The sequence below is a fragment of the Heloderma suspectum genome, chromosome 5, assembly GCF_057233095.1.
Source record: "Heloderma suspectum isolate Gila_16-S chromosome 5, 16-S_ref, whole genome shotgun sequence".
Taxonomy (NCBI): Eukaryota; Metazoa; Chordata; class Lepidosauria; order Squamata; family Helodermatidae; genus Heloderma; species Heloderma suspectum.
In genome coordinates this window covers 62254936-62270209 of record NC_139462.1, presented here as the reverse complement: position 1 = coordinate 62270209, position 15274 = coordinate 62254936, and the positions used below count along the sequence as shown (strand labels likewise).

Below are 15274 nucleotides of genomic sequence, written 5' to 3'. Positions count from 1 at the left end.
ACATGTTGGGGAGGGGGACTTGTAGGCAGTGAAGTCAGAGGGAAATGCAATGCAAAAGGTAAAGGCAGTGATAGGTGAGAACTCAATCAACTTCCCCAACTACACCAGAAGGGGTTCTAAGGAAACAACTGGCACTGAAGGGATGGGATAAGCAGCATCAGGTGTAACCTGGAGTGCGGCCACCATCTAGCTCCCAGTGGTGGTGCCCCTCTCCCAACCCCCACAACTGCCAACAGAAGGCCATCTGAGGAAACATCTTGCCCTGAGAGGCTGCAAGAAGAAAGGCATTAAGCTTCAACGAAGGGAGAATAGAAACAACAGAAGAGAAGGAAAAGGTAGAATTGAACCTGTTGATGAATTCTAACTCAGCAGTTCCTCACTTTAATCTCCCTTTGAAGTGTCTTTGCTCCACCATGGGCACCTTAAGAACAGTGACAGGATGTACTGGGAGGCTGAAGCGGTCTCCCACTCGTTTTTGAATACTGTAATTTTTGATATCAGATTTGTGTGTGCATGTTTTTCCGTAGAGACCGTCCAGCTTGCCCTCCGTAGAACGTAAAAGGGCACTGCTGACAGAAGATTGCACATGTCACGTTGGAAGATGAGCAAGTAAATGATGAATGCCTGATGTTGTGGGTGACATGATTAGGTCCTACAATAAGTGTTGCCGGTGTAGATGGAAGACAATGCTGGTATCTGGGTTTAGCGCAGGTCTCTGTGTTTGTATCTTTGTTAGATGGCCTGTGATTGCTGGTGAATAGCTGTTTTAGGTTGGGGTTGTCTGTAAGCAAGTACAGGTCTACCACCCAAGGCCTGTGAGAGAGGAGTGTCACTGTCCAAGGTGGGCTGTGAATCATTGATGAAACATCTGAGTAGTTTTAGCCTGGAACTGTAGATGACAAGTGGTGTTCTGTTGTTTTCTCTTGGGGGTCTGTCCTTTAGTAGATTGTTCCAGCCTGGCCTTGTCAATCTGTTTTTCAAGTTGGGTAGATCTTGCAGTCTGAAGGTGGGACTTGTAGGGTGGGTCTTGTAGCTTGTGGAAGGCTTGATTTAAGTATTGTGGGTCTCTGTCCAACAAATCTGTTAATCAAAGCCAATTCATTATATGAGTTTTAATTAATAAATTATTCAATTTAATCTGCATATGAATAAAATCATTCTGAAGGAAGGGGAAAATGCTCACAGATGTCTGCTGCACTCCTCATGTTAGAGGACACACACTTAGCAGCATTGTCTCCTGTGCAAGGGAGCAGGAAAGCTTCTATTATGTTTGCACTTGCCATCCAGTTTTTGAAGGTATTAAAAAAATTATTTGCTGCTTGATTAATTAGGAGCATTGTTTTAATTGAGCAAAAGTTCTTTTTAATTGAATAATCTAATGAATCAACAAATTGTTGCAACCCTAGTGAGAACCTAACCTATTGTGCTTTAAATATCTGGAATGTGCTATATAAATGCTAGGTATTATTATTAGCAAAGGAGAATTGCAAGTTGATACTGAGGAGATGCAAGTGTCCTCCCTTTCAGAGTGCCTAGCCAATCAAAAAAACAGGTGCAAAGTACTTTTGCTGGGTCTGGTATCTGTTATTTTTCAGATGTCTGCCCCACCCTTGACCTTAAATTGTTTCTGGATTCATCTTTCTGCAGCCCAGTGCATGTAATCATGATTGCTCTAGACACCTGCTAGTCATTGATTAATGGGGCTGGGAAAGGATTTTATTCAGGCAGGCCTGAAATGGCTTTTGGACTTCAGAGGTGAAGGAGGGTTGCCTTCTCAGAGAAGCCCATCTAGGGACCTTTGGGTTTTAGCCAAAAGCAAGTAGCAGTCTTTTAATGCTGCATGTTTTGATGTCTGTTGGCACTTGTATCTGCATAGAAGAGGGTAGAAGAGGACACTACAAGATCCAGATGCTTTCTATAAGATTCATGCTATACCAACAAACCTCTGAGAATTCTCACCCTGGTAGGCCGATAGGAAATGATAGAGATGAAGGTATATTAGGCACATAAAATTATATTTGTTTCTTGATTAAACATAACTAACATCCACATATTGACATTTTAATATTACAGGCAACTATAATGTCTCTCAGTCTCCTTTGATACTCCAGGTGGACAATGATAACTGATAGTTATGAATTCAAATCCCAGCATTCGGCCGAAGGTCCATGTATACAGTTGACTGGGAACCGTGGCATCTGTGTATACACAGCCATGGATCATTACAGTAGGACAAGTCAATTAGCCTTTTGTGTCACTCCATCATGTGCCTGTAAAGTAATTTTTGAATACTTCGGGGACTATTGTCAAAAGGACAGTGCATGGAGGGCAACAACAGCAGAAATAACCAATTTATAAACACTTCAGTGGTCAGATGTTTGACTCTTCTAAATCTATTTGATGCCTTGTTGTGGGGGGTGGGAAAGAGTTTTTACAAAAAGTATAACAATTAACCTTCACTTATTACACACCATGAAAAAGCAATACAAAGTATTCCAAGGCTACATATCTCATTTGGTCTGTCCACTGATGCCTGCAGTAAGACACATTATGTACAAGTGCAGAGGGCAAGCATTATGGCCTGTGGGAAAAGTCATAGTACTGAAAAGGTCTTGATCTTTCTAAAGCGTGACAAATAAGTTGGTTCGACTTAGTATATGGTACATTACAATTAGTCAGATAATAAAAAAGCATCACCTTTTAATCCCACAGTGGTCTTATTTTTACTTACTTGTTGTATGAGCAAAGCAGCTCTGTGGGGGGGGGGGGGAGTGGTATGATTTTGATCCCCCTGTATGTATGTATGTATGTTTGTTTATTGATTTATTATGTGTCTATAGCACAAAGGACTCTACAAATATAAGTTACAATACAGTTATATATAGCATATACCCAAAGTGAAAGCATCAAATAATGAATACCTAAAAACAGAATCTGGGGGGTTATACAAAAAATAGAAATAGAAGTAAGGAAGTTTAAAAAATGCTAAGATGGGGCTACAGTAAAACAGAATAACCATACAAATGTTAAAACAAATTCATTAAAAACTGACACTGAGAATAAAAAACAGTGTATATAACTAAACTATACCAAACAAACTAATTGGCCAAGCTCATGCAGCTTTATGTTATAATAAATGATCTCCCTGACAATTCACAGCAGATGTCATTAAAAAGTTACAGCAGATTTTTTGAGCTGATACTGCAAAAGATGTGACGCTCATTGTAATGCATTTGTTATAGTCTGCCAACAGATCCCAGATAATTTCTGCAGGAGATCTGCCGGCAGTACTTTTCATGACAGCCCCCAAAAGGCAGATCCTAGGTTCCTCATACAAGGGGCAATGCAGAAGATAATGGACTATATCCTCAACTTCCCCAGAACCACAAATGCAGGTCCACTGAGCCAGAGGGATCCCATTGTACTTCCCATCCAAGAAAGCAGTTGACATGGTTTGAAAACGAATGACTGTAAAACCTTTCTGAGAGCCACAAAAGTTAAATCCTGGAAATACTGTTGTAAACATTGCCCTCTTTTGAAAAAACTACACCATGGTGAGAAGGCCTGGTGTTGGCTAGCCAGAATAGTTTCATGGCAATCTGCTTCGGAGATTCTCTCTCTGATACTCCACTTATCCAAGATAGTTAAGGAATTGCAGGAATCCTCAAAATAGGCCTGAGACAGCACTAGCCAATGCTGGGCCCAACCACCCTTATCAATTTGCTCAGGAAAACTTTTTTTTGCCAGATTTCCATCAGTGGAGCTCAGTAGTCTTGTACCATAATGGATGAGAGCTTTGTCTACTTTTGTTTTGATAGACATAATTACAGCTTCCAATCTTAGCAAGGAAGAAGGGACCCCCGGTGGGAGTGCCAGCACCTCCCTCAAAAATTTATTTTGAATGGTCTCAACTGCTGGGGTATGACCCTGACCCCGTATCTCCGTACCATACAGAAGTTGGGGAAGCACTTTAGCTAGATATATTTCCAAGGTTGGGCCCACCAGAGAACCACTGTTGCACCACCCGAAAGATAGGGTTGTTTTAGCGGTCCTCCAGGCAGCAAGCTTATGGGGGGGTTTCCAGCTGCCATTTGAGAAGAATTGTACCCCCAAATATTTGAAGCTGGAAAATTGTTTGACTGTGTGCTCATCCAGGTGCCATTGATGTAGTCGTTTCCTTTTAGAAAAAAAAAAAACATAACCTTGCTTTTGGAATAATTTATAACCAACTTCTCCTGTCTGCAGACCAAACTAAGTGTATTTAAAAGTCTCCTTAGACCGACTAGAGTGGTTGAGAGAAGGGCCATATCATCTGCATAAAGCAACATTTGTACCTTTCGGGGTCACTAAGATGGAGGGAAGTGATCCAGGGAACTTAAATCTTCCCCTAAACTATTCACATAAAAATTGAATAAAAAGGGGGCCAGTATGCAGCTCTGTCTGACACCTCTTCGGGTGTTGACTTTTCCAGAGAGCGCTCCTGACAGACCAGTACAAACTTTCAGTTCTGTATGAGAGTGAATTTTCTGCACCAAAAAAAGCAGCTGCTTATCAATGTTTGTATAAGACCATTTTTCCCATAAACGGTTTCTATCTATTCGATCAAATGCAGAAGTAAAGTCCACAAAGGCTACATATAGTCTGCTCCAGGCCTATTCAGACTTTTACAAATCAAATGGGAGAGCACAAAACATTGGTCAATTGTGCTCCTTCCCCACTGAAAACTCACTTGTTTATCGGCAAGAATGTTGTTTTCTTCTGCTCACACTTTGAATTTATTCAACAGGAATCTTCCATATGCTTTAGAAACTATGTCCAAAAGGCTAATTGGCCTATAATTCTTAGGGTCTGATCTTCTGCCCTTTTTGTACGGAGGAACTATAATGCTGGACCCCCACTCGGCAGGGATGATTCCAGTTAGATTAATATATGAAAACAGCTTTGCCAGCACTGGGGCCCACCAGGCAAGATTGCATTTAAATAATTCTGGGGGGAGCATATCTTCCCCAGGTGCTTTGCCGGATACCAGTTTGTGGAGTAAATGCTCGATCTCTGAGACTGAGACCGGTGGCCAGTCAGGGACATCCATACAAACAGGATTAACCTCTATAGGGGCGGGTCCCTGGAAAATGTTTTCAAAATGTTGTTGCCATAATGAACCAGGGATTTGAGATTCTAATTTGACCATGGTAAAGAGTAGCTCTGAACTGATCAAATTCCAAAAATTAACATTATCTTTTTGTCTTGCTACCAATCCCAGCTCCATCCATCTTTGTCTAATAGACTCCGCCTTCTTCTTTTCATTAGAGATTTATAAGATGAACAAGTTGTAATTAAAGTCTTATAACAGTCCTCTGATCTAAAGCACTTAAAGCTACAGGTAATCCTTGCTCATTCTTTTTTCATTTTCCTGCATTCCCTGTCATACCAACTGGTTCTACCTGGGCAAGGGGCAAGCATGGGGCCAGACTGTACCAGAAAAGGTTTTAGGTACTTGGCAATTTGCTGATAACCCTCCAAGACCTCCAAATGACCCACTAGAATTGGATTTCTTGGTCCCAATAAAGTCAGACTATATAACAAGTCAGTTATCACTGAACTCATGGACTCAGACCATTTGAGCCATCTGTGGCCAGCAGTGACCATTTCAAACGGATATGTGCTTTTCTTCTGAGTTGGCTTAACTGGAAATTGAATGAGAAGCTTAATAGGGAGATAGTCACTCTCTGGCTGACCTTCTACTGAGAAGCTTTTTACATCTGGGATTAGATTTGGAGAAATCAAAAAATAATCTACTACACTGGCTCCCCTAGAAGAAAGGAATGTGTAATGTCCAGCAGATATATCTTTCAAACTACCATTCAAAATTAATAGGAAACACTTATAACCCAGCATGATAAGGCTACGACCATTCCTGTTAAACTCCCTGTCTTGGGTATGATTGTCCAGACATAATAGATCGTCCAGGCAAAGACCAAAATGATTAAAGAGCTCTGAATTAGTTTGTCCTATCCAAGCATTTAGGTCACCTCCCAAAATAATGCAGGAGTTGTCAGACTTGCACTCGTAATTTCCCAAAGCAGATTCCAAAGATAACCATACATCTTGGGGTCATGAGTTTTCTGGTGGAACATAAGCATTAATACAGAGAAGGGAGGTACCATTAGTGATAACCTGTAACATCAGGCTGTTATTATACAACTGGGGTTCTATCATTCAGCAGCTACCATCTAGTTCCACCGAAACGAACACTGCCAATCCACCGCAGCAGCAACCCCGTCTGTGACATCTAACAGCGGCTTTAGGGAATGCCCTGTAACCCTGCAATTGTAGACAGGAAATATCCTCCACCCAAGTTTCTTGTAAGAAAATTCTCTGAAACTGTTGTAAATATGTAATGACCTCTTTGTCCACTATCTGGCCATGCCATCCGGAAATATTCCAAGACAGAATCTTTAAATCTAAGTATGTTTTTTCAACCTGTCTGCCTCTTAGTCAACAGTTTAAAGAGACTGGGGGGGATCAAGGGGTAGAGCAAATGTCCGAAGGAGGAGTTACCCCTGATCCCCCTGTATTTTTTCTATAGTGGGACCAACAGTAGCTTGGGGGTGATTTAGATTGAGAAAATGGCACAGAGGGAAAGGACTAAACATTCCCCTTCCCAAAGATGCTATTTCCCCAGGACAGATTTGAAGTAAAACAAAAAACACCCCCGCCCCAAATCAGGAGATCTAGAACATATATGTGGGCAACCCATGGCCTATGGGCCATATATGGTCCTCAGATGTTCTCTGTGAAGCCTGTGGAACCTCTGGGGTGACCCACCCACTTTTCCCTACCACAAAGCTGATCAGCTGGTGGGGTGGGGAACAGATTGCTATTCCACTACTTCTTCAGATAACAGATTGCCCCCATCTCGGCTGTTTTAGCCCAAAACAAAATATGAAGAGTTTATCATCTACATTTGTACTTCTAGTTGAGAGCTGAAGTGGTACCTCTCTGCAGACTGACCAACGCACTGGGGAATGGATTCTCTCAAATGAAGATACCTACTAAAGCATCTGTATCCCAGGTAGGGATGTACGAAAGGCACTTACCTTTCGCGGATTATGTTTATGTTGGGGGGGAGGCGTTCCGTCCCTCCTCCAGGAATCCTCGCCAGGGGGGGAGGCGCTCCGTTCCTCCCCCCCCGGAATCCTGGCTGGCCGGCTGTGCTCCTCAGGGATTCTGCGGAGCCGCCGGCCGGCTCCACCAGCAGCCGGACATTCGGCCGCTGGCTAGCAGGGACGTAAATGGCGGCGGCTGTAGCCGCTGCCGTTTGTGTCCCTGCAGTCAGCCGTGATAGGCTACGTAAATGTTTACGTAGCCTATCACAGCTGACTTGAAAAAAACAACAACGTGCGTATGCAAATGGCAGCGGCCATGGCCGCCGCCATTTGCGTTCCTTATTTTGGCACATCTTAGTCTACGTAAACATTTACGTAGACTAAGACGGCAAAAATAAGGGGAACGCAAATAGCGTAGATGCTACGCTATTTGCGTTCCCCTTATTTTTGCTGTCTTAGTCTACGTAAATGTTTACGTAGACTAAGACATGACAAAATAAGGAACACAAATGGCGACGGACATGGCGGCCGCCATTTGCGTACACGCTTTTTTTGTTTTTGTTTTAAAAAGTCAGCCGTGATAGGCTACATAAACATTTATGTAGCCTATCACGGTTTTTTTAAAAAACCTAGCCGTGATAGGCTACGTAAATCTTTACGTAGCCTATCACGTTTTGTTTTGTTTTTTAACTGGAAATGGCGGCGGCGGCGGCCGGTTGGAAGACCGGCTGCCGCAGCCACTGCAGCCGCCACGCCGCCGCCACCACCGCCGCTGGCTCCGCTGCCAGGAAGATCCACCCAAGGTAAGTCTCGTCCCGGGGGGGTGGGGGGGCAGGCCGTTCCGCCACCGATTTCGGGGGGCCGAATGCGCTGGCATTCGGCCTCCCCAAGATCCGTGGCGGAATTTTTGTACATCCCTAATCCCAGGTGAATGACTATGTATGATTCAGCCCTAGAATTCCTGTTTTTTTATCTCAAATCATCCCTAAAACTGGCAGTTTTTTAAAAAAACTTTGGAAATATAGTCTGGTTATATAGTTTCACTTTGTCCTTTGGGCACCTCCCTTGGAAAATACCATTAACATTCCTTCTCCCAAACCAGTGCAGTCCAACTACCCCTTGTCACAGCCAAAAATATTTCCCAAGATCCTCTGCAGGATGTGGGCCCGACAGTGACTTCACTTTTACTTATCATATGCAGACTTTTTGTCCTTCTGTACTGGTTGAGAAACAGTAGCTAGACATCGCAAGTTCAAGAGTGCATACAACAAACAGGGAAGAGGGGCTACACCAAGACTGTGTTAACGCATAATGCTAAACCAAAAGGTTATGTCTCCTTCACTCTAGGCAAGGGTGCCTGCTCAATTTAGATAGAACTTCCTGGGACACTGATATCGGTTTCTCTCCCTCCCCACCCGCCCCCTCAGGGTACTTCCAGATGAGGCTTCACTCAAGAAATTTTAGCAGGGGAGGTCCAGACATTGTTGTATTCCACTCAAAACCCTCCCATGTTTTCCCACCATTTTTTTCTTAAGGAAGAAAAGACAGTATAGCTACCTAATGCACCTTACTATTATTAGTGCTAGGACTCCTCCATCTGCAGTCACCTCAGCTAGCAATTTGTAAGGCTCTGATCACACATCACCTAGGGGCATCTTTGGTCTTAGGTCTCTTTTAATACTTGACATCCTCTTTAAGTCTCCCTTGCCCTGCTGGCACTGCCTGCAAGGTACAGGGGTGCAGCAATCAGAGCTGTAAAATTCCTGAGTGGGAGAGAGAGACTGATATCAGCTTCCCAGACAATCCTATCTAAATTTAAACAGCTGGAAGGTGAATTGTTTTGTAGGGATAATTGCCCTTCTTCCAGGCTCAACTCCTGCCAAGATGTGTCTTGGATGGTGGTGCTACTGAAACTCGTAATTATTTGGCCCATACTATGAATCTAGGCAGTTTGTAATTCTCACAGGTGTAAATAAGCTCTGACTCTGATCCACTGAAATTGTAATCTGCTTGTAATTAAAACTGAGATTCATCACAAGTTGATTTGTTTTTTCTGCATCTGCACAATCAGCATAGTTGGTGTGGCTAAGCAGCCAAATGCCACCATCTTTGCGCATGCTCAGATGTTGCTGACTTTAATACTCAAGGGAATGAAAAGGCCCACTGTTGGCACATGCTGAAAAAATCCACCAGATTGCTTTGAATATGGGGTTTTTGGCAACCTTTTTATCATCCCTAGGTCATAATAGAACTAAGTTTATATTGATACACCTGCTTAGGGACATTGAGATGCAGTCCCATATGGCGGAGACTGTTTCTTGTAAGTCAAATCAGCTGTATCCTTATATAACTACTCCCTACTTTATAATCACAAGGCACCTAGTTGTTTAGCTAATATTAAAATAAGAACAGCCTTTTGTGGGGTGACTTTAAACATTCTCACTCTAACAGGTTGGAACGGGAATCTCTAAGAAAATTAGAGTTTGTTTCTGTAACCTTCTTTATACCAAGGATACATTTTGTTCTTGAATACAATATTTATAATAATCTTCAAGCTCAGTATATCCGTCCTTTCTCGGATAAGGTGAAAGCAAGATCCTCCTTTGCAAAATTCTGTTTTTTAACTGATTGATCTTCATATGCAACATTTAGAATAGACCGGTTTCTTGCCTTAGCTCTATGAAAGCCTATAGTGTTTAAAGGGGCATATGTGAAAGAATTCTTTAAAATTTGTTTTTGAGCAATATTGGTTGCTGCCTGCTGTTGTCTTCTAATGATTAATGTTAATGATGTGATGTGTAATGACTGATTGCTATATTACAATAACATTTGACAGACATACTTGGAATTATACTTCTTAGTTACTCTTTACTAAAGAAGTCAATGTAAACCATCACTTTAAATATCTGGATCCAAAGTGACAACAACCAATCAAGTAGAAAGTATCAGCTACATTAATTTCTATCCACCCCATTACTTTGTATAATGGCCAATCAGAGAAGGATGTGTCATGATGCATGACATTGTCACACAGGAATGGAAAAAGAATTTTGCACTAAGCATGCCATGTTCCTAAGGCGCACTTCAGTGACACACAATGATTCAAATGCTTCGAATATAGGAGAGCTTTTGCCCACGTTTATACCATTCGACTTGTAAATCATCTACCTGGTTCCAAATTGCAACGAGGTCAATTTGCCCATCACTAGTCTTGGAAGAACTTGGGGAGCAGAGCAGGAGGAGACATGCTTTACCTGAGGTGCCAGAAACTGCTGGAAGACAGACAAACATCATCCACTGCCTGGACAGGAATTTCATTTCATTTATTACATTTCTGTACTGCCCAATAGCCAAAGCTCCCTGGGCGGTTTACAAAGAATAAAAACCTTAAAAATACAGTAATTGTACATAATATAAAACTGTTTGCATAAAAACATATAAATAGACAACAAACATACATAAACAGTTTTAACAACCAGCAATAAGAAATCCAGAACCCAAGTTAAAAATCTTATCATATGCTGTCAAATGCCTGAGAGTAGAGAAAGGTCTTAACCCAGTGCAGAAAAGATAACACTGTTGGCACCAGGTAGGCCTCACTAGGGAGATCATTCCATAATCATGGGGCCACCACTGAGAAGGCACTCTCTTTTATTGACAGCTTCCGAGCCTTCCTCGGAGGAGGCACCTGGAGGAGGGTCTTAGATGATGAGCATAGTATATAGGTAGGTTCATACCAGGAGAGGCACTCCATCAGTTACTGCAGTCCTGCCAGGTAAGGCTTTATAAGTCAAAACCAGCACCTTGAATCAGGCTCGGGAACATACAGGCAGCCAGTGCAAGGGCCAGAATCAATGTTATATGTTCAGACCTTCTTGTCCCTGTTATCAATCTGGCTGCTGCATTTTCCACAAGCTGCAGCTTCTGTTCTGAACCATCTTCAAAGGCAGCCCCACGTACAGCACATTGCAGTAATCTGACTTGGAGGTTACCACAGCATAGAAAACTGAAGCCAGGTTATCCCCATCCAAATAGGGGTTAGGTAGAACTTGGTACCCCTTCATGGATCACTGCCTTGTTGTGGCGAAGGGGCTTGCGTAACTCAGTGAAGTCATAAGCTATGCCGTGCAGGGCCACCCAAGATGGACAGGTCATGGCAGAGAGTTCTGACAAAATGTGGTCCACTGGAGAAGGAAATGGCAACCCACTCCAGTATTCCTGCCAAGAAAACCCCATGGAATGTATCACAAGGCTAAAAGAGATGACGCCGGAAGATGAGCCCCTCAGGTCGGAAGGTGTCCAATATGCTACTGGGGAAGAGCAGAGGGTATTTCCAAGTAGCGCCAGAAAGAATGAAGCGGCTGGGCCAAACCCGAAAGGACACTCAGCTGTGGATGTGTCTGGTGGTGAAAAGAAAATCCGATGCTGTAAAGAACAATATTGTTTAGGAACCTGGAATGTCAGATCAATGAATCAAGGTAAGCTGGAGGTGGTCAAACATGAGATGGCAAGATTGAACATGGACATCTTGGGAATCAGCGAACTAAAATGGACAGGCATGGGCGAATTTAATTCAGGTGACCATCATATCTACTATTGTGGGCAAGAATCCCTTAGAAGAAATGGAGTAGCACTCATAGTCAACAAAAGGGTGGGAAAAGCAGTACTGGGGTACAATCTCAAAAATGATAGAATGATCTCAGTACGAATCCAAGGCAAACCATTCAACATCACAGTAATTCAAGTCTATGCCCCAACCACTGATGCCGAAGAAGCTGAGGTTGATCGGTTCTATGAAGACCTACAACACCTTCTAGAATTAACACCAAAAAAAGATGTCTTTTTTTGTCTGTCTGAAGATCCCTCTTCATCATAGGGGATTGGAATGCTAAAGTAGGAAGTCAAGAAATCACCGGGATAACAGGCAGACATGGCCTTGGTGTACAAAATGAAGCAGGACAAAAGCTAATAGAGTTTTGCCAAGAGAACATGCTGATCATAGCAAACACTCTTTTCCAACAGCACAAGAGGCGACTCTACACATGGACATCACCAGATGGTCAATATCGAAATCAGATTGATTATGTTCTTTGCAGCCAAAGATGGAGAAGATCCATACAGTCAGTAAAAACAAGACCTGGAGCTGACTGTGGCTCAGATCATGAGCTGCTTCTTGCAAAATTTCGGCTTAAATTGAAGAACGTAGGGAAAACCACTAAACCGTTCAGGTATGACCTAAATCATATCCCTGATGAATATACAGTGGAGGTGAGGAATAGATTTCAGGGATTAGACCTGATAGACAGAGTGCCTGAGGAACTATGGACGGAGGTCCGTAACATTGTTCAGGAGGCAGCAACGAAATCCATCCCAAAGAAAAAGAAATGCAAGAAAGCCAAGTGGCTGTCTCATGAGGCTTTACAAGTAGCTGAGGAAAGAAGGGAAGCGAAAAGCAAGGGAGAAAGGGGAAGATATATCCAACTGAATGCAGAGTTCCAGAGAATAGCAAGGAGAGACAAGAAGGCCTTCTTAAATGAACAATGCAAAGAAATCGAGGAAAACAACAGAATGGGAAAGACTAGAGATCTCTTCAAGAAAATTGGAGATCTCAAGGGAACATTTTGTGCAAAGACGAGCATGATAAAGGACAAAGAAGGCAGGGACCTAACAGAAGCAGATGAGATTAAGAAGAGGTGGCAAGAATACACAGAAGAACTATACAGGAAAGATCTGAATGTCCCTGATAGCCATGATAGTGCGGTCACTGAACTTGAGCCGGACATCCTAGAGAGTGAAGTCAAGTGGGCCTTAGGAAGCATTACTAACAACAAAGCTAGTGGAGATGACAGTATTCCAGCGGAGCTATTTAAAATCCTAAAAGATGATGCTGTTAAAGTGCTGCATTCAATATGCCAACAAATCTGGAACACTCAACAGTGGCCACAAGACTGGAAAAGGTCAGTTTACATTCCAATTCCAAAGAAGGGCAACGCCAAAGAGTGTTCAAACTACCGCACAATTGCGCTCATTTCACATGCCAGCAAGGTGATGCTCAAAATCCTACAAGCTAGGCTTCAGCAGTATGCGAACCGAGAACTACCGGAAGTACAAGCTGGGTTTCGAAGAGGCAGAGGAACTAGAGATCAAATCGCCAACATTCGTTGGATCATGGAGAAAGCAAGAGAATTCCAGAAAAACGTCTATTTCTGCTTCATTGACTACGCTAAAGCCTTTGATTGTGTGGATCACAACAAACTGTGGCAAATTCTTAAAGGGATGGGAGTACCAGACCACCTTACCTGTCTCCTGAGAAACCTGTACGAGGGTCAAGAAGCAACAGTAAGAACCAGACATGGAACAACCGATTGGTTCAAAATTGGGAAAGGAGTACGACAAGGCTGCATATTGTCACCCTGCTTATTTAACTTATATGCAGAGTACGTCATGAGAAATGCCGGGTTGGATGAATCACAGGTCGGAATTAAGATTGCTGGGAGAATTATCAACAACCTCCGATATGCAGACGATACCACCCTAATGGCAGAAAGCGAAGAGGATCTAAAGAGCCTCTTGTTGAGGGTGAAAGAGGAGAGTGCAAAAGCTGGTTTGAAACTCAACATTAAAAAAACGAAGATCATGGCATCTGGCCCTATCACTTCCTGGCATATAGAAGGGGAAGAAATGGAAGCAGTGACAGATTTTACTTTCTTGGGCTCCAAGATCACCGCAGACGGTGACTGTAGCCATGAAATTAAAAGACGCTTGCTCCTTGGGAGGAAAGCTATGGCCAACCTAGACAGCATAGTAAGAAGGAGAGACATCACCTTGCCGACAAAGGTCCGTCTAATCAAAGCTATGGTTTTCCCAGTAGTAATGTATGGCTGTGAGAGCTGGACTATAAGGAAGGCTGAGCGCCGAAGAATTGATGCTTTCGAACTGTGGTGCTGGAGAAGACTCTTACGAGTCCCCTGGACTGCAAGGAGGTCAAATCAGTCCATCCTAAAGGAAATCAACCCTGAGTGCTCATTGGAAGGACAGATAATGAAGCTGAAGCTCCAATATTTTGGCCACCTAATGCGAAGAGAAAACTCCCTGGAAAAGACTGCTGGGAAAGACTGAAGGCAAAAGGAGAAGGGGATGGCAGAGGATGAGATGGCTAGATAGCATCACGGATGCAATGAATATGAACTTGAGCACGCTCCGGGAGAGAGCGCAGGACAGGAAGGCCTGGCGTGCTATGGTCCATGGGGTCACGAAGAGTCAGCCACGACTGAACGACTGAACAACAACAACTATGTAGGGATGTAAGAGAATTCCGCCACGGATCTCGGTGAGGCTGAATGCCAGTGCATTCGGCCCCCCGAAATCTGTGGTGGAACAAAGCCCCCCGCCCCCTCACCCTGCGAAAAGGGCCCGGAACAAAGCACCTACTTGCTGCCATCTGCGCTGCATTGCGAATGGCGGCCGCATCTGCGGCCGCCATTTGCTTCTTTTATATAGGTACTTTTATATAGCCGTGATAGGCTACGTAAATACAAAAAGGTAAGTGACTTTTGTACATCCCTAGTACTAGGGGAGAGTGGTTATTTGCACTTCAGAGAAATCTACTGCAGAGATTAGGGATAGTGACCTCCTCTGCTTCAACACCTAACTTCTCTGATTATATTATCTCTTCTGAGTTTGGTTTGAGTTTCTGAGAACAGCACATTTCACCTGTGCCTAGCACAAAAACTACTGGGCCAAACTGTCCTACATTTGGCAGGTGGGCTCTCCTCCATGGGGGCTGCAAATTACCCAAATGTCATGTATTTATCATGACAACTAAAAAAGTTATGGCTGTTTGTGTTTTCCAATGCAAGTCAATGGGAAAATGTCAAAAACGGGTGATTTGGATATCCGAGGCTGAATCTACACATAGCAGTTATACTGTTGTCAGACCGTTTTCATAACTATTGGTGCCCATTGGTGTCATGTGTACTAATAGTTATGATAACAGTATAAATGCTATGCAGTTATAAATTCAGCCTGAATCTTGCTTCGGATTTGGATCCGAGTTGAAGTGGATGGGGTTTGAATCAGTCCGAAGCAAAACAGGGCCACTTCGGAAGGTCTGAATCACCATCTGAAGTTTAGCAGGGGGTCCGTCCACAGCCCTACTACAAACCTCC

The 15274-nt window shown here is 43.2% G+C and overlaps 1 pseudogene; it reads right to left on the bottom strand.

The window, feature by feature from the left end:
- Positions 1-5391: 5391 nt before the first annotated feature.
- LOC146343939 (uncharacterized) lies at positions 5392-9039 on the bottom strand (annotated as a pseudogene).
- Between the last annotated feature and the right edge of the window lie 6235 nt (positions 9040-15274).